We start from the raw sequence: 20,158 nt of genomic DNA, 5'->3' as shown, positions 1-20,158 counted from the left end.
TTTTTATTTCGTTTTGACTTTTTGTTTTAAAATTCTGTGATTTTAAAATAATTTTAGATGTATATATACTAGTTTTTATTAGTTTCTATATTTTGAAATGATTTAGTTTTAATTTAGTTTTTATTAGTTTCTGTATTAGTTTTAGTTTTTTTCTAAATAAGGATATTGGTTAGGTGCAAGATTCAAAATAAACAGAATAAATATTGTTTAATAAATACTCAGCCATACATTTTTTAAACATGTATTCAGAAGACACATGAACACTATCATCTACTCATCCTCAAATTCAAATACAACAGCCTACAAGCTAGCAGCATTAAGTATAATATGTGTGCATGGCTGCTTCTGAGGTTAGATACACAGTAGTGATGGGAAGTTCAGATCTTTGACGCGGATGTTAGGATTCAACATTATGCAGTCAGCAATAGTAATTTCAGTCGGTTAAAACATCCTCATGATCTAAAAAATGTCTTACAGTAAAGTTTTGCAACCCAACTGAAGCATGATTAGGCTTGTTAAAAAGTAAGTAGTTTGTGGATAAGTGCTTACTGGAGACGAAATCGTTTCAAATGATTCAGTTCGATTTGGTGAACTAGTTCAACCGGTTCACTTAGAAGATCCGGTTAAAAAGATTTGTTTGCAACCGCGATACAGAAATAAAATCCATTATAGAGCACAAATGTGTTAAAGCAACAGTTTGAAGTGTCTGTATTTAATGCTGTCACCATGCTGCTGTCATGTACGCTTGTTGTTTTGTCGCGGGAGCAACAGTGAGGAATGGATGACTGGAGGAGAACCGGCTCAGTCTGGCCAATGGCAGCAGGACTACAGACTCTGTGGTGCCATGCGGGTCCAACACCTGGAGCGCAAATTATATTTACTTCTAAAAGGCTTACAGTAAGATTATATATTGAATATGTTTACAAAGACAAAAACGAAGGAGGTTTTTGCTAGAATTTTTGTTAATTTCAGTTAGTTCTGTATGTACACAATATAGTTTCAGTTAGTTCCAAAACTCATTTTTATTTCAGTTAACGACAATTATTTAAAATTTTAGTTTTCATTTTTTCGTTCATTTTCGTTAACTATAATAACCTTGTTGTATGAGGCACACTCTGAATTGCAGCTCAGATTACAGCTCAGGGGTGCGTTTCCCAAACAACGATGTAACTTGCAGCTAAACTATCATAGTACGATGCATCGTTTGGAAAAAGAACTATGTAGTGACAAGTGTTTCCCAAAACACTTGCTATTCCCACTTATCCCCCACTTAGTGGATAAGTGGCAATAGCACAAAGCCAGGAACTATGTTTCTAATCACAGCTCCAGAGCTGTAGTTGCGAGTCCTCAAGTTTGTGATGCAGTTTGCAAATGTTCATTGGAATAATGGATTTGGGAAACGGCATATCAACAAACTATGTTTGTAACGGCGAAACTTGCAACCTTAGTTGGCTAACAATGGTTTTGGGAAATGCACCCCAGATCAGTATTTAGTATAATTGTTTAGTTTTGAGGCAAGTAGCCTTGTAATAAGTGAAATAATGTGCAACTAGGCAGCTGTTTTTGCAAATTAAATGCAATAATTCATACATCCATCCATACATACATATATACATACACAGGATCAAATATTGCATGATTTTAAAAGCTTGCTGCATGTTTTAAGAGTCCATATAGGACACAAAGAGTCGGGAAACAATTTAGAGCTTTATAGGGCCTGCGGTGAAAATTGCCCAGGCTGGGAAATTTCTCTTCTCATTCTGCTTTCTGCTTTGGAATTGGTTTGCAGAGATATCAGATTGCATCAGGCTTCATTGCGAGTCCTGCAGTCAGTGTAAGAAGCTTTGCTGACTGACTTCTATTGGCAAAAGGGGATAATTCAATGAAACATTATGGGCCCACTCCATACTCCATAAAAAGATTGCTTCCACCCCTGCAGTGACAATGCAGCTCTCAATTTGGAAGAAAAAAAAAAAAAAGCTGGAAAGCCTTCTATCGGGGAAAAAAAAGGGAAAATCCAAGAATTCCCGAGAGGGAATGTTATTTTTGGGCTTTAAGAGAGACGACTTTATCTTGTGTGCAAGGAGGGGCTCGCCGACCTCCGCTGTTAAAGGACTGGATTAAAGATTTCCTGTCACACAAGTGTTAACGTCTATGTCAGTGGTAGGCTGACGGTAGAGTTAGTGCTAGGGCATTGCTGCATGAGAGCAGGTTGGATTGGAGATTTGTATGACATGATGGGGATTCACTATATGCGCTGGTGTCATTTGATAATGAGCTAGCCTGTGGTGGGAAAAGTGGGGCAAAGCTCAAAAGCAGATTACATAGATTAGGACACATGACTAGCGGCTCACATGTTTGGATGCTAGGAAGCTGTAGTGCTGTTGTAAAATTCACTTTCACTTATTTATACACTACCTGACAAAAGTTGATCTCAGTTTTAAGAGCAACAAATAATATCTTGACTTCTAGTTGATCATTTGAAAAAGTGGCAGAGAGTACATTTTTATAATGAATCATCTGTTGAACTGCATCCCAATCATCACAAATACTGCAGAAGACCTATTGAACCACTATGGACCTATGGTTCCACATGGACCAAAAATTCTTATAAAAAGCAGTAAGTTTGGTGAAGGAAAGATCAAAGTTTGGGGTAAGATTCAGTATGGGAGTGTGCAAGAGATCTGCAGAGTAGATGGCAACACCAACAGCCTGAGGCATCAAGGCATTTTTGTGCAGCACATTACATTACAAACCACAGGAGAGGGACAATTCTTCAGCAGGATAGAACTCAATCTCATATTTTAGCCTCCACATCAAAGTTCCTAAAAGTAAAGAAGGTCAAGATGCTCCAGGATTGGCCAGCTCAGTCACCAGATATAAACATTATTAAGCATGTCTGGGGTAAAATGAAGGAGGTGGCATTGAAGATGAATCCAAAGAATCTTGATGAACTCTGGGAGTCCTGCAAGAACGTTTTCTTTGCCACTCCAGATGACTTTATTAATAAGCTATTTGAATCATTCCAGAGATGTATGGATGCAGTCGTCTAAGCTCATGGGAGTCATACATAATATTAATTCTTTTTCCACTGCATCATGACTTCATAGTCTATACTGTACATTATTTCTGTTTAAGTGACCAGACATAACTGTCCTAATTAAATAATTAAAAATGAAGGCAAGATCAGATTTTATTTTGGTAAAATAAGTGTAATCAAGAGGCCTTTGCCTTTCATATAAGTCACTTCTGATACACTTCTCATACTTGATGGTCAACTAGGTGAAAAATTATTTGTAGTTCTTAAAACTTGCGACAAGACTTGTCAGGTAGTGTATACGTATGTTACAAATTATTTTAACATTACATTCCAAGTTATGTAATTTCAAGATAACAACCACTGAATAATTGGCTCAACTGGAATCTTCAAATCACCTTGAATGTCTCTGAATAGACCAAAATTCACAATCATATAACTACATCCACATTTATATGTATCTACTTGTCTTTCAAGCCTATTTTTTGACTGTTTTGCGCCATCTTGTGAATGAATAATACTTACAGTTGAGGTCAGAATTATTAGCTCACCTTTATTTTTCCCCCCAATTTCTCTTTAACGGAGCGGAATGAACCGCTAACTTATCCAGCATGTTTTATGCAACGGGTGCCCTTCCAGCTGCAACCCAACTCAGGGGAAACATCCATACACACTCATTAACACTTATACACTATAGACAGTTTAGCCTACCCAATTCACCTGTACCGCATGTCTTTGGACTATGGGGGAAACTGGAGCACCTGGACGAAACCCACACAAACGCTGGGCGAACATGCAAACTCCACACAGAAACGCCTACTGACCCAGCGAGGCTCGAACCAGCAATCTTCTTGCTGTGAGGCGACAGCACTACCTACTGCGCCACTGCGTCGCCCCAAAACTGCTTTTATTCTAGCCAAAACAAAACGAACCTTTCTCCAGAAGACAAAAAATATATGTATGTTATCAGACATACTGTGAAAATTTCCATGCTCTGTTAAACATCATTTGGGAAAAAATAAATAAATAAAAAATGAAAGCGAGGCTAATAATTCTGACTTCAACTATGTAGGTTAGTATTTACTCCAATCGAACGATTTAGTTTCTGCCATCTTTTGACTGAATACTGCATAGGTTATTGTATGCTCCATCAGCTCCACACATCCCGTTTCATTTCTGTCGGTTATGTTTATTAAATTAATGATCTATTGTGGCTCAGAACAGTGTTTTGTGTCTTAACTGTTTAGGTTTTTTGGCGAGTACACCTGGAATGACAGTTAATAATATGGTTGTTTTCACAGAAGTTTCAGTTTATTAACCCTACTCTTAAATGTTGAAATGTACTAGTTTTTGCTATTGTTTTAGAGCTTCCGATTCAGTCCCCATGTGAAAAATGACTAGGAATACTAAATGGCAGAAAACAGCCAAACTACTTGCTCTACAAACAAGTGTTGCCATAAATATACAGACCAAGTAGAATATTATAATAAAAGAATTTAAGTTTGCCACATCAAGCAGCATAAAAAGCTGTTTTTAACGTCTAAAAATTAATGTAAGTGAATGTGACTGGATGTGGCAAGGCAAAAAGATTCAAATTGCTGCACCCGCTCGTACGTGAAGAATAAGGTGAATACAACAGCCCTCTGCTTTGTATAAAATTGCTTATAAGCCTGCCTGGTTGTCCCTAACATACCAAGCACCACTTTGAATTTTAATAATGCATTAGTAAACACTGAACTATGATTAATAAATGTTGGACAAGTAAGTAAATACATTAATGTTAATGAAACTTTTTTTTTTCAATTAACCTTTTAAAATATTTTTTTAATGAAATTTTTATATTGTAAAACATTTAATTTGCCACAGGACATTTGCATATTGCTTATCATAGTTTAAATTATCAATGTATCCTTAACAACACAAATGAATCTCAGACAACTTGATCCACAATGTTTTAATCTAATTATAATCAAAATATATTGCACAGGAAATAATTCTGATTCATTGCGACTTAAAATGGCAGATTTCACAGAAATGTTACACTCATCGGTTATCAAAATACTAGCTTGCTTGTAGCTTAATAATCTGCACATTGATAGCACTACTGAGCATGTTGCTAACATGTTTATAGAACATGTTTCTAAGATACATAAATGCACATTTCTAATGGTTTGGGATTATTCTTACATTTCAAGTAGTCTTTCTTCCTTTCGGAAACACATATGATGAATCTTCACCTCAGCTCATTACAGCATGTCGTCTGGTCATAGTATCTACAATATGACGCATTAAGATTAATGTTCAAAACACTCTCCGTGCCAGAGCTTGTTTGCTACGATTCGTCGATTCTCCATGGATTGGTTTTGTTCCTTAATGAAAGACATTGCAAATGGATGTGCAGTGTGATTTTGTATGCTCTGTACTGGTGAAGGGAGCATGCTAAACTGAGCATAATGAAGCCCCATTGTTAACTCTGTATAGCAGGACCCTCTACATCAACTGCATAATGGAAACACAAGTTGCTATTAGCATGCCTTTTATTAAGATATTGATCATTTATTAGCATTTATAAATTATATTTTCTGCATGATCTTATTCGATGTCTCTAATCCTAATTAATACCTAAACCCACCCACTATCTTAAAAACGAATAAAAAGCAGCAAATTAGGATTTTATTTATTTTTATTTATTTATTTATTTATTTATTTATTTATTTATTTATTTATTTATTTTGCACCAAAAGTCATAGTTAATGGTTTATTAATAGTTAGAATTGTACCTTAAATAGGGTGTGACCCCTACATTTGTTTGGAAAATGCAGCAAGTAGGTCGCTGGTTTGAGCCTTGGCTGGGTCAGCTGGCATTTCTGTGTGGAGTTTGCATGTTTTCCCTGTATTAGTGTGAGTTTCCTCTGGGTGCTCCGGTTTTCCCCACTAGTCCTAAGACATGAGGTGTAAGTGAATTCGGAAGGCTAAATTGTCCCTAGTGTATGAGTGTGAATGAGTGTGCATGGATGTTCCCATTGCATGTTACAGCTGAAAGGGCATTCACTGCATAAAACATATGCTGGATAAGTTGGCAGTTCATTCCGCTGTGGCGACCCAGATAAATAAAGGGACTAAGTCGAAAAGAAAATGAATGAATGTAGGAGAGTAAAAGTTTTGGAAATTAGTAGCAGACTGTGTATTAGTCTAGCATTGAGTATATTGTGCGTAGCGAATTAGCTTAAAGTGAAATAAAGATTAATTTGTTGGAGACTTAAAAATAATTGACTTTTTAAATCTGAACAAATGAATCGTCAACAGATTGTTTGAATAGACAGTAGTCCAACTACGGCTATTGCGATCCAAAATGAAAAATGTTTTATGTTTAAGCAGGGTAACAAGATCTATGTTTAAGGCTTTAGATTCATAAATATGCACAGGCACTTTTCTTTATAGAAAACAAAACATTATTGACTGTTCTAACAGAAGCTAACAACTAACACAAACACACATACAGGTTGTAGAGAATAGTAAAGAAAGGAAAGGAGAAAATTAACAGTGTAATGATGTAAAACCTCAGATTTTGTAAGGCCTAACCAAGCAAACCAAAAGTTACATATAATGGCCCGTTTCCACTAAGTGGTATAGTATTGTACGGGTCGGTAGGAGTCACCTTTTTCAAGCTTGTTTTTCCACTGCCAAAAGGGATACCAATGGCATGGTGTATGACAGAAAGTTTTATTTGATAGCAATCTCGATCAAGGAATGTAAAAGTAAAGCTGTAGGGGTCGTTTGCATATCATATGAGAAGCATTTCTCACAAATCAGGCTTTATACACATTAATACTTGTGTATAAATGTTACTGACCTTTCTATGAACATGATTTGATTATAACTGAAGATCAATGATAGGGCAAACTAGCCCACTATAACGTCTGCAGTTATAAAAATAAATCAATCAATCAATCAATCAATCAATCAATCAATCAATCAATCAATAAATAAATAAATAAATAAATAAATGAAACATATGAACACATACAGACCCTTACATTCTCCGATATGTTACCAATTACAGAAAAAAACTACACACAGAATACATTTAGTCCTTATTTGGGTTCAAAAACAACACACAACATATAGCTCAGTCAATGCAAACCTCTTATCTGTATCTTTATCTTCACCAGCACCTGTAATCTCTTGTTAGATAATAATTACATTAGTCCAAATGGTGATGATAATAGTTAAAGATGGCAGTTTGTTCATGATTTAGATTGCTGAAAGAATCATTTGCTCTTGTTGTTTTTGCGATTCACTCTCGTGTTTGTTCATTTTTTGAAAGAATCGGATGTCAGAAGCACTTCAGTAATCACACACACATTATTATCATTAGCTTAACAAGTTTGTTATTTCAAATATAGATGTGAGGCTAGTGCAAGAAAGTGAAACCGATTGCACTTTAGATGGCCTTGTAAACAGCTACGGGGCACAGGGTAGATTCTGCTATTCGTTTTGGCTTTTTGGCTGTTTATCAAGACAAAGCCAAGGTTTGTTTAAGCTCGGGTTGACCAAGGCTCTTTATTATATGTTTCTGTTATTACGGTGTAATGTCTCGGCTGTGTATTCAAAAATGAGGCTTCCTTTGTTTTCATTATCCTAGCTTGTGCAAGAGCTAGTAATGTATCTCTGTAAACCAATAGTCTTCAGCTGTGTGTCTTGCTCCGCCTTTTGTTTCCCTTTTGTTGTGCCACGTACCCTTCCGGAAGTGGGTTTAACATTGAAAATGTCCATAAACATGTACCAAACTGTACCGTTACACACAGTGAAAACGGGCCATTTGGTTTCGTCTAATTTACAATAGTTCAGCAGTCTGGAGGCATTACTTGCATTCATTTTGTGATGTGAAGAATTCCCTCTGTTGGGTTGGGTTCCCACGTGGGTTCGCGGATGGTTGATTCTGTCAGGATAAAATATCACAGATTCAATTTGCAGGTGAAGACAAATTTATTCCTTTCAAAAATCAACCAAAAATTCTCAAAATAAAGTGATCCAGAAAATCAAAACAGTTCCGATGAGTTCAAAATGAGCGGTGCAATTTGCTCGGACTATGCATGTGATGGATGAAGGACCAGTTAAAAACCAACCAAATCAAAAGAGAGAAAATGAAGAACAAAACCAAAACAAACTGGCGCTTGGAGTCTGGGAAAACGGACAAGACAGGATTACTCTTAACAAGATTAGGACACAAGCGAACCCACTCGCACACAAAACGGACTGACAACAGACAAGAGATGATAGCGCACTCAATAGGAGAGAAATTCAAGAAGTAACAGGTGAAAACAAGGATCGCTAATTGATAAACAAATAGAAAAAAGGCGGGAAAAATTAGCATGCGGACAGTGAAGTACATGGCCAGCTGTCAAAACAAACTGCTGTGCTCCACAAAATACAATCACAACACAAACAGGTAAGTCAAGATGCACTCAACACAGGTTCTTTTTCCTGTGAGGCTTAGAGTGGAGTGTAGTTTCAAGATGAGGTGGCAAAGACGCTGTTGTGTTATATAGTCTGTAAAGGAGTGTGACCATGTCTGTCCATTCCAAGCAGTACATTCATTTTATGTCATAAATACCTTTGGAATCAGATTACACACTGACCATAGCTCTTTCTGGATGGGAGAGGTTGACAGTGTATTATTTGTTGAACAATGATGTGTCTGATCGGCTTTGGGATACTCTAAATAAAGTGGCAAACAATATTTTTTACAGCATTAGAGTTCTTCAGAAATAGTGTAACTTATTGATTGATTGATTCATTGATTCATTCAAATATTTGACAGCAGTAAGGCGTGTAGAAAAATATCCTCCAAAAAACTCCAAAAACTACACAAGTTTCACCACATCAAGTGAAAAGTGACACCTTTGATAACTGCACTGCTGTATAACTGCAACACATATCATTGTGTAAAATTGCTATTGTTTTAGTTCTGTTCCATTATGTGACACAATTGTCTTGCTTTCTCTCACCTCCGAGCGTCTGTGTCTCCAAGGAGACACCAAATTCTGACATTGCTTTTGTTTTGACAGGATGTCACAACTTATAAGTGACTTTTTGTACTGTGTTTTGTCATCTTACTTTCCCATCAGCCACTGGGTTACTTTTTAATTTGATGAAAATGTCACATTGATTTCAAGGTTGGAAAGAGGAGACAGCTGGTAAAAAACAAAACAACAAAAAAGTTAATTGTAACTTTCTGGCAATGCAGGGGAAAATGTGCCAAGTAGCATAGTTTTAACCTAAATACAATTTTGAGAAATATTTAACTGTACAGATTTTTTTGATGTGTAAGACCTTCAAAGAGAGTGACAGGCACATCCTGAAAATGTCTCCCTAAATACATTTCTGGAGATCCAGAAGTACTGCTGACCACTTCAGCCATATGGACGGCTTTCCCAGTGTTGCCAGTTTGTCCAGTAACTCGCCATGTATGTCGGTGGAAATTTTCTAAATGAAAACAGAAGGATATGTGGAAAAACTGTAGGAATATTTTAAAATCGAGAACATACTGGAAGAACTTCAAAATGTTTTAACGACCTAAGCATGTGAATTTTTTAAAGATAGAACTGGAAATTGTATTGCATTGTAATGTGTTTTAATGTATAAAATTGTATATGAATTTTACTTTAATTAAAAAAATGTTGGTGGACTTCAGATCCAGAGAGTTGACCATGATGACATGATTCGAGTGCGACGAAGAACGGTTTAAGAAAGCAGGCAAGACAAAAACATAAGCCATACAATAAAAAAAAAAATAAAAAAATAAAAAACAAGTAAATAACGGAGCGAGAATGTGGAAAATCTAAACTCGTGGTAAAAATCAGGCGAAGGCTTTTCTTTCTGGATTGCTCTTTAAAACACTGTTGGTTGGGTTCAGGGAAGAAGGAGGGTGGGTCAGTCGATTGGTCAGTCAGTCAGTCACTCGACAGTGGCCTCTGGTGGATTTACACAAGAGCAGCAGGTGCGAATGGCACTCGCATGAGAAATGTGAGATCTCAAAAAGCGTACACAGCGAGCTCAGGTGGATTTGCGAAAAAAATAACTGCAAAAAATGCACCTTCCACGATATATCTGTTGCTCTCCAATAATGTATATAGCGGTATGTTTTCAGAATGAACCTGGATTGGTCAAACTTAAATGTTATGCTTTAAATGGGTTGTGGGTTTTGTCATTTTTGCTCTGATTAAATGCTTTTTATTGCATTTTAAATGTAATGCTTACATAGTTTCATGAAGCCGAATGAAGATCATTTAAGAGGGCCTATTGCTTTTGAGGTTATTGGTGTAATAGATAATATTCATCAACCATGTCAACCAGCATTATGACATACTGATTTCAAGCAAAAAGAAACCAGTTCAGTGGATATCAATGAGTTTGTAGTCTTGCATTCCACAGTATAAAGATAAGAGTTTGTCCGTGTTTTGCAGCTCTTCCCAATCCCAATAAAGGAATTAACTACAGGAAAACAGTATTGCCTTCCTCACTTTTACATGGTTAGCATAATCAAGTAGGGAGCAGTTTTAATTTCAAATCTTTTTGAATACTAAATAGTATAAGCCAGGGGCATAGCCATTATTTCAAAAGTGTGTGGGGATTTCAAGTTCATTTTTTTATCATACAGTTTTGCCTAATATGCTTTTAATGATTATAAACAAAAGAAAGTCTTTATAAATATTTAGGATACAACAGCATTATGCTGGGGCATTGCCCTAAAAAGAAAGTCGTTGCATCTTATTTTCGACAAAATGGTTCATAGTGGTACCCTGTTCCATTGACTGCCCGCTCTACCAAATGGTTGACCATGTTTTTACTGTTTTAAATAATGACTGTTAAAGTAATTTAAAGAATGACTGTTTTACAATGGTTTACACACAGCATTGTTGGTTTACAAAACAAAATCAAACAAACATAATCCCGTTACACTACTACACTTGATTTTAATTTTATTGTAAAAAAAATAAAGAAAAGAAAACAATCAAGAAAACATGTTAAATGAGAATCTGAAATATTATATGGCATACTTCAAACAAAAAAAGAGGTTTAAGTATTGAAATGATTTGTTTTAAAGAATTTTTTTAATAAATTGGTCAAACACTTCATATTTTCAGATCTTTCATAGTATATGTATTAATTCTGGTACTTTTACCGTTAACTGACATATCAACCATTTGGTAGATGCTGATATATTAGAAATTAAGGGATGTGTTAAAAGTGAGTGCGCTAACTAGCGACATTAGGAGATAAGTTAAAAAAGAAAAAAAAAGAAAAAAAACTTGGTGAGGTATTCTAAACTCTAAGGTACACTAAGGTTTTTTAGGTTTAAGTTTTTAGGTATAAGCTATAATTGACAAACTTTTATTTAACAAGAGGAATAGGCAGAGTTGTCTATCATTATGCAGTTCAACCCGGGTACCACAATCCAGTGTATACTGCTTGGTTTCTCCACAAAGAAGAGTTTTTAACCCTCTTTGAACTCATTTCTTGTGTACTTCTATGAAAATTGGAAGCAGGCATGCAGCGCGGGTGTGAAATAGGACGTGACTGACATCTGAGTGACTGGTTGCCATGGAAACATGAATGTCATGTGTATACTATCTTGTCTCTTTGAATTTTAAATAATTCTGCATTTATATGCTTTGTTCCAAGAAAACCTTAACATATTTTGACCACAACTATCCAATGAAAAAGTGTGGGGGACGAATTTACATTACATAAAAAGGGTAGGGGTGGGGGAGGGATGCATGTCCCTCGCATATTTTCCATGCCCTTAGTTTAATCATACTATGAAATAGCATAACATGCTGACATTCCAGCACACGTTGCTAGCAGGAATGCAAACATAACCTTTTTTTCTTACTCTCTTACTCTACTACTTTATGAATTTCCACCTTAATTCATTACTGATCAAAGTATGCACAAAATGAAGCATTGAGATTAATGTTTAAAACACTCACCATGCCAGAGCTTGTTTTATAAATGAATTCATTAGTAAGTATGCTAAATAGTATAGGCATCAAGGTCATAGCACTAGCATGCTGCAGTTTTTCAATACAAAATGTGGCCAACAGTGTAAATAAGGTTCCCTTTTCTATTATTTCATTGTCTTGAGAAGACATTATGCGGATCCTACTTAAGAGACCAATAACTTTAACCTGTTTAGAAACAAACCAATTATTTTCAAGATGCTTTTCTATAGTGTGTTTCTGGATGCAGTAGCTTATCTCCCTCTGATTCTAATCACAATAGCTGTGTTGCCATGCAAAGATGTGAATATAACTAGAATATTACACAGAACCTAAAACACCTACTTGTGAATACAGAGTCAAAGAGAAGAAAATAGTCAAAAGAAAAGAAAACTGTATGTTTTCCATGGAAATCTAGTAAGGGATCTAAGAGATGTAAAGAGATTTTAGATTGACCAAAACAAGATTTCAGATGTTTTAAAATGTGGTTGTTCAACTGGTTTGTCCATTAATGTTGTCCCATTATGCCCAGCTTTGTTGTTATCATATGATCAAAATCTCATGACATTATATATATATATATATATATATATATATATATATATATATATATATATATATATATATATATATATATATATATATATATATTCATATATATATATTATTCATATATATTCATATATTATTTACTGTTCATTAACTGTGTGCCATATTGAATCAACATATGATTCCGCTGGTCCGTTCCACGGTGTTCCCAGCATTTCATTTGGGGTTCTTTGAAAGTATCAGTTTCATATCACTTTATCGGAAGACGGGTTATGGCTTTCTAAAAAAGTAGTAGCAATGCTTCCACTTTTTTTGCCTAATGCTGAGTTTAAAGCAATGCTTGCCTGGGCAGCCCCAGCCATCCTGCTGAAAGTACACTCAACCCCATGTCTGGAGTACTTACATCTGAAAGAATGATCTTTTGGTGATGTCCATGTCTGTGAGCCAAATTCTTTCTCTCTTGCGTATGAGGTGCCTTTGCACCTGCACTTGGAATTTTGGAACCTTCACAAGGTTTGGCTCAGTCAGAAGCACCGCTGAAAGCCTCCGTCATCCAGGTTAAGTTTCTAGAGGAGTTTATGAGCTCACAGAGCTTGATGCACCTCTAAAAGAATGTAGTGGACTCAGACACGACTCTAAACGTATCGACGCTGTTTTTCAGTCTTCATAAAGCACATAAACACTGTTATTTTCTTCATAAAATCCATGTTAGCCATTTAGCTATGAAGCTAGAGTCTTCGGGCAGACAGAAGCCCTGCCCATCACGCGAATCCGCGTCTGTTCTGATGTGAATTTGACACGTGAATGAAGCGGGGTTTGACGCGCGAATGAAGCGAGTAAACTCAAATGTTCATGCTGCTATTTACGCGTGAATAGCGAGATTTATCCGTGCGTTCCGCGTTTGGTGTGAACACAGCATTAAACAAGCTAATCAGTGTTCTCAAGATCACTAGTAAGCTATAGGCAGGTGGGTTTTGACCTAAAAGCTACTGTACAGTGGCCCTCCAGGACTGAAGTTTCCCATCCCTGATCTAGATAAATCTATAATGCTTTGCGATCAAGATTCAATCTCCCAAAATGTACGGCTGAATGCTGATCCTCTCACTTTTGCTCCTTCTCTCAGTCTGCCTGTCTGTTGCAAACACAGAGCGCGTGAGCTCTTGGCTCCACCCCCTTGTTACGTTAGGCGGGAAGCTGAAACTAATTATCATGTGAAGCAACACGCCCCTTAAACAGCGAGCTGTGTACACGCCCCAACATGACACTTTTTAACACATTATAATAAAAAAAAAATCTGGACTGTGTTTTAAACAACCTAAACTGGCACACTCAGAAGAACCTTAATACTAATATTAAATCATAAATAAGGGGTAAACTATGTGCCCTTTAAGAAAAAAATAAGTAATTTAAGACTGCACTCTAGACTGTGCTAGCTTCCATCAAGACGTCAGGGGACTTGCATTTGGAAGAGACCCTAGCCTGAATATGTAATTAAGGCTCCTACCACTCTTTTCCAGATTCAGTTGGCAAACCTGCAAGTGCTGCTTTTTTCAGAAGCATACCCAGCCTTGGCATTGATGTGTATCATTTACACTCTTCACATGTACATTGACCACACCCAGGGATTTACAAGCTCAGGAAGGGTCAGCAGAAGGAAAGTCTGTCTACAGCCAGAGGTTAGCTCACCGCAGTGTGGGTGGTGCACACCAGCAGGGCAAACTTTATCTCTTGGGACTGAGAACTCACTCCAAATGCATTGCCTTGTACTGGGCATTAGCTCACAGTGCCTCTTTAGCAAAGATCTTTTTTTCAAGAGTCTTTTTTCCGTGTATAGTATAACATACAACTTGGAAAGAGCCACCTTTGTGTCATAATTACTGCACTATTTTCCTCACCTGAGATTTGTGTGCTTATTCTTCTAGTAAATTCCCTAGATGGCCAACTCTATAGGGATTGTCTGCAGCATCATCTTTGCAAATATTTTAGGACTGCCAAAATTATGCTAATTTATGAATATGGTAATTTTGGGCCTCATGGGTTGTTATTGTCTCCTAGCTACTCAGTTCAAACCTGCATGCAGATGGCTTAAATACCTGTATGTTTACAGGAGGGGCCTCATATGCACATTCAACACACCACTTTTATTGGCCTATTTCCATATGAGTCAAGGTGGCTGGTCTCCTAAGCAGAATTCAGATTTATTGGATTTCTACCAGCATGATTAACATTTGTTTGTGCTTTTTCTTCATGGTATGAGTCAGTTAGTTTATGAAGTAATGAATGAACAAATGAATGAATAAATGAATGAATGAGACAGCTGTAATACTTACTGAAGAAATTAACTATTATAGCCTGCTTGTTAAATTAAAAAATTATGAAGAATCTTGGAAAATATTCTTGTACATCTGAAACGTACAACAAAACGTACCCTGGCATTGTATTTCAGATTTGCAAAAATATAGACAGCATCCTCTAGTGGATTTTTCATTTGAGACTTACAATCAAGCATACCCAGAGCAATATTTTTTGTTTTACAAAAATGTAGGCTGAGTGTGACCTAAGGAGTTGGGTGACAACGGAGCTGAGGGTCCAAACACAGTTTATTAATAGCTTAGTCAGGCAGGCAATGGTCAAACAGGAACATACAAAAGCATGCAGGTTATCCAAAAGAGTTGTCAGAGTCACAGGCACAGAGATCAGTTCGGGCGGCAAACAACATAAAACAATTAACAAGGTGAGTGTTAGAAAACAGGGCAAGGCAAGACAATGAAACGCTTTGTAATGCTACAGGAAATAAACAAGACTCAGCAAAGTTTGTGTGCGTGTGTGTATGCTGTTTAAATTAAACCACTCACATTAATTAAATTCACTCTGAGAAATATTTTACCCAAATTGCATAAAATATGGACTAACCAAAAATCGGTTAAATTTGATCCTATTAGTTTAATAAAAAAATAAAGTTAGTCCCTATTACACCCAGAATTAAGTTAAAATAAATCAGCATTTTTAAGGTGCGTTGAGTGATTGATTGACTGATTCATTCATTCATCCACCATTCATCCTTGATATTTTCCTTATATTCAGACAGTTTTTCATAAAAAAACTAACTATACTCTGTCTTCTATACATTTCTACACATATATGTACAGTATATGGTCTGAAAGAAAAAAAAAATGGATTTCAAGTGCAACTCTTAAAAACACTAAGACTGTGCTTGCAAATCTTGCTAAATAGACTAGTTTCTATACTATAACAGCCTTATATTCTTATATAAATGAAAATAAAACGGATTAAAATCACCACCCATTTATACAGTAGATATTCAGTTGAGCATAAAAAGCCACATTTTCTATTGGTATTGTGAGGGCATACCTTCAAATAAAATCCAACACTTTTCTTATTTTTTTTACAGGCTTGGATTTTCAAAAGCCTGTCCTTCACATTTTTTTCTGTTTAAAAAAAAAATGTTGAGTAAAAGAAAACGCTTTAAAAAGGACATCAATGTAGTTCTGTTTAATTTGTCATACACTTGCATTATATTTAACTCATCCCTGTTTTGTTTCAATTTAAAATTGTACAAATAAGTAAAGAAAATAAATCTGATTTCTGATCTTTTCAGTTCATATACCTCTTTCCAAAAAGCAAGCTTCAATCATTAACCCTCTGGGGTCTGAGGGTGTTTTGGGCTCTGGAGAAGTTTTGACATGCACTGACATTTGTGTTGTTTTCAGTATCTTAAAAACATATAAATGGCTAAACTGTGATAACACTGTAAACAGCACAAGTTGGGCTACAATAATACATAAGCAGCATGTTTTTATGTGTTTGTGTTTTTGAGAAAGAAACGTTTTCGCGTGGTTAGTGAAAAACTACAGTTTTGAAGTCACTGAAACAAGGCCGTGAAACACAAAGAGAACATTTGAGCACAAGACTTTTGAGAACTGAATCTGGTAGTCTAGTTTTTTTTTGCTTCAAAATGATTTCAGAATCATCTTGTTCACTTGCTCACAGAAAACAATATAATGAATTAAAATTTCTAAGTCACTTTCTGTGTGAAATTGGTTTATGCGAGAAGGCGTGAACTATCATTACTATGCAGTGAGTCACACCTGAGAAGACAAAGACCTGCATAATGAGCTGCATAATGAGCCATCAGACAGGAATGTGACTAAGAGGGAAGAGTTTTGTTGCAAAATTAGATTTATCCATTTTGAGAAATGTTGGTTATTTGACATTATTATTTAAGACATCAACAGTCAAGTTCATTCACAATTTTATAAATTAAGCTATTACTTGAGCTCAGTGAAGTCCAGGAACACAATATTCTTCAAATCCAGGATATTTTTTATTTAACTTTATGTCTATAAATAGTTTATAAATAAGTCAAAAACATGCCGAAATGCAACATATTATCTTAACATTGTCAAACATCTTAAATTGGTTAAAAAACAATACATTATAATATATGGAATAGTATATACAAAGTTTGAATTATAATAATTCAGAGATTCTGAGTTAGTTTTGGTAATCTCATATTAAAGCAATGTTATTTTAAAGAATGATTATTAATCCATATTAACAAAAATTACTGTGAGCAAAAGAAAGCAGGTGAAAAACACACCATGTGCGATAATGAAATCTTTTAAACAGTCGCGTGCGTCACAGCAGCTTTTGGCGCAAGTTATCATCCTCTCACTCGGTATTCACAGTAATTATTTAAAGAATAAACTTACAAAGGACACTTAGAAATGTAACCTTGCAGACAGGTATCCTATGATGGGGAGCAGCGCAGGAAAAAGGCAGTATTTCACTGTAACCGCTGGCCTTCTTCTTGACATCAGCGGAGACTTAAAGACGCAAGATTGCTTAGTCCACTTTTGTAGCGTTTTTAAACATTTTGTGAAGTTGAAGGCTACATCTTCATCTAATAGTTTGTCGGCATGACACAGACCAACATTACTCTCACTACTGAGCTAACTTGAAGCACTTCTTGTCTACTTTAGCTCTCTTTGCCACTGGTCCTTTACCTCCGTTGTTTTCACATCTGGATTTACATATGAAGCGCGCTTACTGAGAGGCGTGACCACGCTGCTGTAATGAGGCGATATAGGAGAATCCGTACAGTCCTTACTTTTATACGGATTACATAAAAAGAGATAATTTGTTTTCGACTCGAATTGGTTAATTCAAAAGTAGAGATATCAAGCTTTATATAGATATCATAAATCATCGTCTTTGTTGACTATTTGCCGAGTTTCCTTTCATTTTAGTGACGTGTTTTTCTGACCACAGTCTGCTCGCGTCTTCAGACACTTGTAATAACAATGCCTTGTGGGCATGGTTGCATTAAAACTAATGAGATCAGACTTGCGTTGGTTTCATACTGAATACTTTATCAAGCAATATTTGTTTTCAACATGCATAGCTGCGTTTAAAGTAGACACTTTAAGCTTATGCGAGAAGAATACATGTCTCATCTGTGTGCGTTTTGTATTCACGGAGTTTTAGCGCATTTGTGTACACGGTCTTCGACCCCAGACGGTTAAACTTTTAGTGCTTGCTACAGACTAGCTTAGGTCTACAAAAAAAATAATAGTCTCTGATTATTTTATTTATTTTTTATTATTATTATGCTTTATTATTATTATTTTTGTACTGTCAAGGCGGTTAATTCCACTGTGGCGAACCTAGATATTTAAAGGGACTCAGCCAAAAGGAAAATAAATGAATGAATGAATGAATGAATGGATTCGTCAATTTTAAGTTGGCCGCCCAGTGGCTAAGTGGTTAGCACTGTCGTTTCACAGCAAGAAGGTTTCTGGTTCCAGTCCTGGCTAGGTCAGTTGGCATTTCTGTGTGGAGTTTGCATTAAATTTATCAATCACTGTAGTTACTAGAGTCATATAATTCACTTTCATATTTAATATTCCCTGTGCTGTTATTTTTTTCCTTTCCTCTTGCTTTAAAGGGCACTCTCATGCATTACATCAGATAAACAGCAGTCAGTGATTAGAGACAGACATGGATAAAGCTAAAATAAGGTCACTAGTCAAAAATACCAAGTAAGTTTATTTGATGTATGTGTGGTGGAGTTAATTCAAACCTTTCTGAAATGATGAGTTACTTACAAATGCCGTTTGCAGTACGCAAACACATATGCACGTTTAATGAGACCATGCGGCCATGGCGATTTTATCGGTTAAGGATTAAATAGCTGTCTTTATTACAAACAAGCAGTTTTAAAAACATTTTAAACTTATAAAATTAATTATTGAGGTGCAGATGAACACATTGAGTTTTAACATTTATTTTAATCCCATTTTTTAGCAAATAAATCAAATAAATTGATTTGTGCATACATTTTATTATGGAGACATGGCACCTGTCAAACTGGCTGGTGGCGGGGAAAACCACACTCTTACATCAGGTTGCGGTGGGCCTCAAAATGGGAGTGAATCCCATTTTAACATCAGGAAATAAAAAAAGAGACTTATTGTGTTTCTACCTCCCCAATATGACTGTGGACACACTATACCTACACACAGTTCTGTCCAAAACAGATTACAAAAGTTAATTTTCATCATAGGTGCCTTTTACTCCTTTTTTTTCTTTTTTTTAAGATGGGTTTTGAGGCTTGCTTTATTCATATCAAGCTCACACAGATTTCAAAAACCTGATAAAGACTCTAAGCAAGTTTACATTCAACCACATTTGATACCTGTCAAGTATCAAAACCAGTCAAAACATTATCTTCCATGATTTTAATAAAGGTTTTAACATTTATAACTGCCTGCTTGCAAGGCACCTTCTGTTTGCTCTCATTTGAATCTTCTAAATTTAGAAACTCTCGAAAAGACACTGCATGTTTAATCAAATCAGATTTATTCCAGATCTTGATCTTTCTCACTTGAGCAATGTTCCGAAACGTTATGTGACAGTTCTTTAACAAAAGCCTCATCTTTAATACATCTTTGATAAGATAACCTTTTTATTTCCCTGGGGTTTAAGCACAGGTGTAAACAGACAACAAATTAAAGTACTCCTTTCACTACATCTTTAGCATTCTCTACAGTGTTAAAAAAAGCAAATGATTGCATTAAAATATGCTTATGTCCAGCAACCTAAAATATCCTTCAGATTGCTTGTCACATCTCTTTGTCAATCGCAGTCAATCACTAAGCTTTTTTGTTGTTGTAGATGTGTTTTGTGTGTTCTGTTGAGGATTCATGCTGAAAACGAATGTCTTTTTACAATTAAGTGGGTGGAGCCACACTCACACATACCCTCTCAATGGTCTCAAACTTAACTCCTGGAGGGCCGCAGCTCTGCATAGTTTAGCTCCAACCATCTCACACCTTAATTGTCTCTAGTGGTTTTGAACACCTTGATTAGTTGGATCAGCTGTTTTTGATTAGGGTTGGAGCAAAACCGTGCAGAGTTGCGGCCTTCCAGGAATTGAGTTTGAGATCTATGCTCTATATCATTCTAAGGACCAACCAAATACAGTATTGTAATTAGATAAAAAATTAATAAATGTGGGTAAATAAGTTTGAGCAGTGTGAAATAT

The 20,158-nt window shown here is 35.9% G+C and overlaps 1 protein-coding gene and 1 long non-coding RNA gene across 7 annotated transcripts in view; one reads left to right on the top strand and one right to left on the bottom strand.

Moving 5' to 3' along the window:
• LOC797812 overlaps window positions 1-20,158 on the top strand; it is a 299,215-nt gene that overhangs the window by 80,827 nt on the left and 198,230 nt on the right. The window lies entirely within an intron of this gene.
• On the bottom strand, window positions 6,378-13,717 carry LOC141378442 (uncharacterized). The gene is made up of 2 exons (XR_015513712.1): window positions 12,995-13,717; window positions 6,378-7,979 (listed from the first exon to the last, which is right to left on the bottom strand). It is a non-coding gene; the product is annotated as an uncharacterized LOC141378442 (long non-coding RNA).

Source organism: Danio rerio, chromosome 17, assembly GCF_052040795.2.
Source record: "Danio rerio strain M-AB ecotype USA chromosome 17, GRCz13ab, whole genome shotgun sequence".
NCBI classification, from domain to species: domain Eukaryota; kingdom Metazoa; phylum Chordata; class Actinopteri; order Cypriniformes; family Danionidae; genus Danio; species Danio rerio.
The sequence above is the reverse complement of the archived record's forward strand: the minus strand, read 5'-3'. Positions and strand labels throughout refer to the sequence as shown.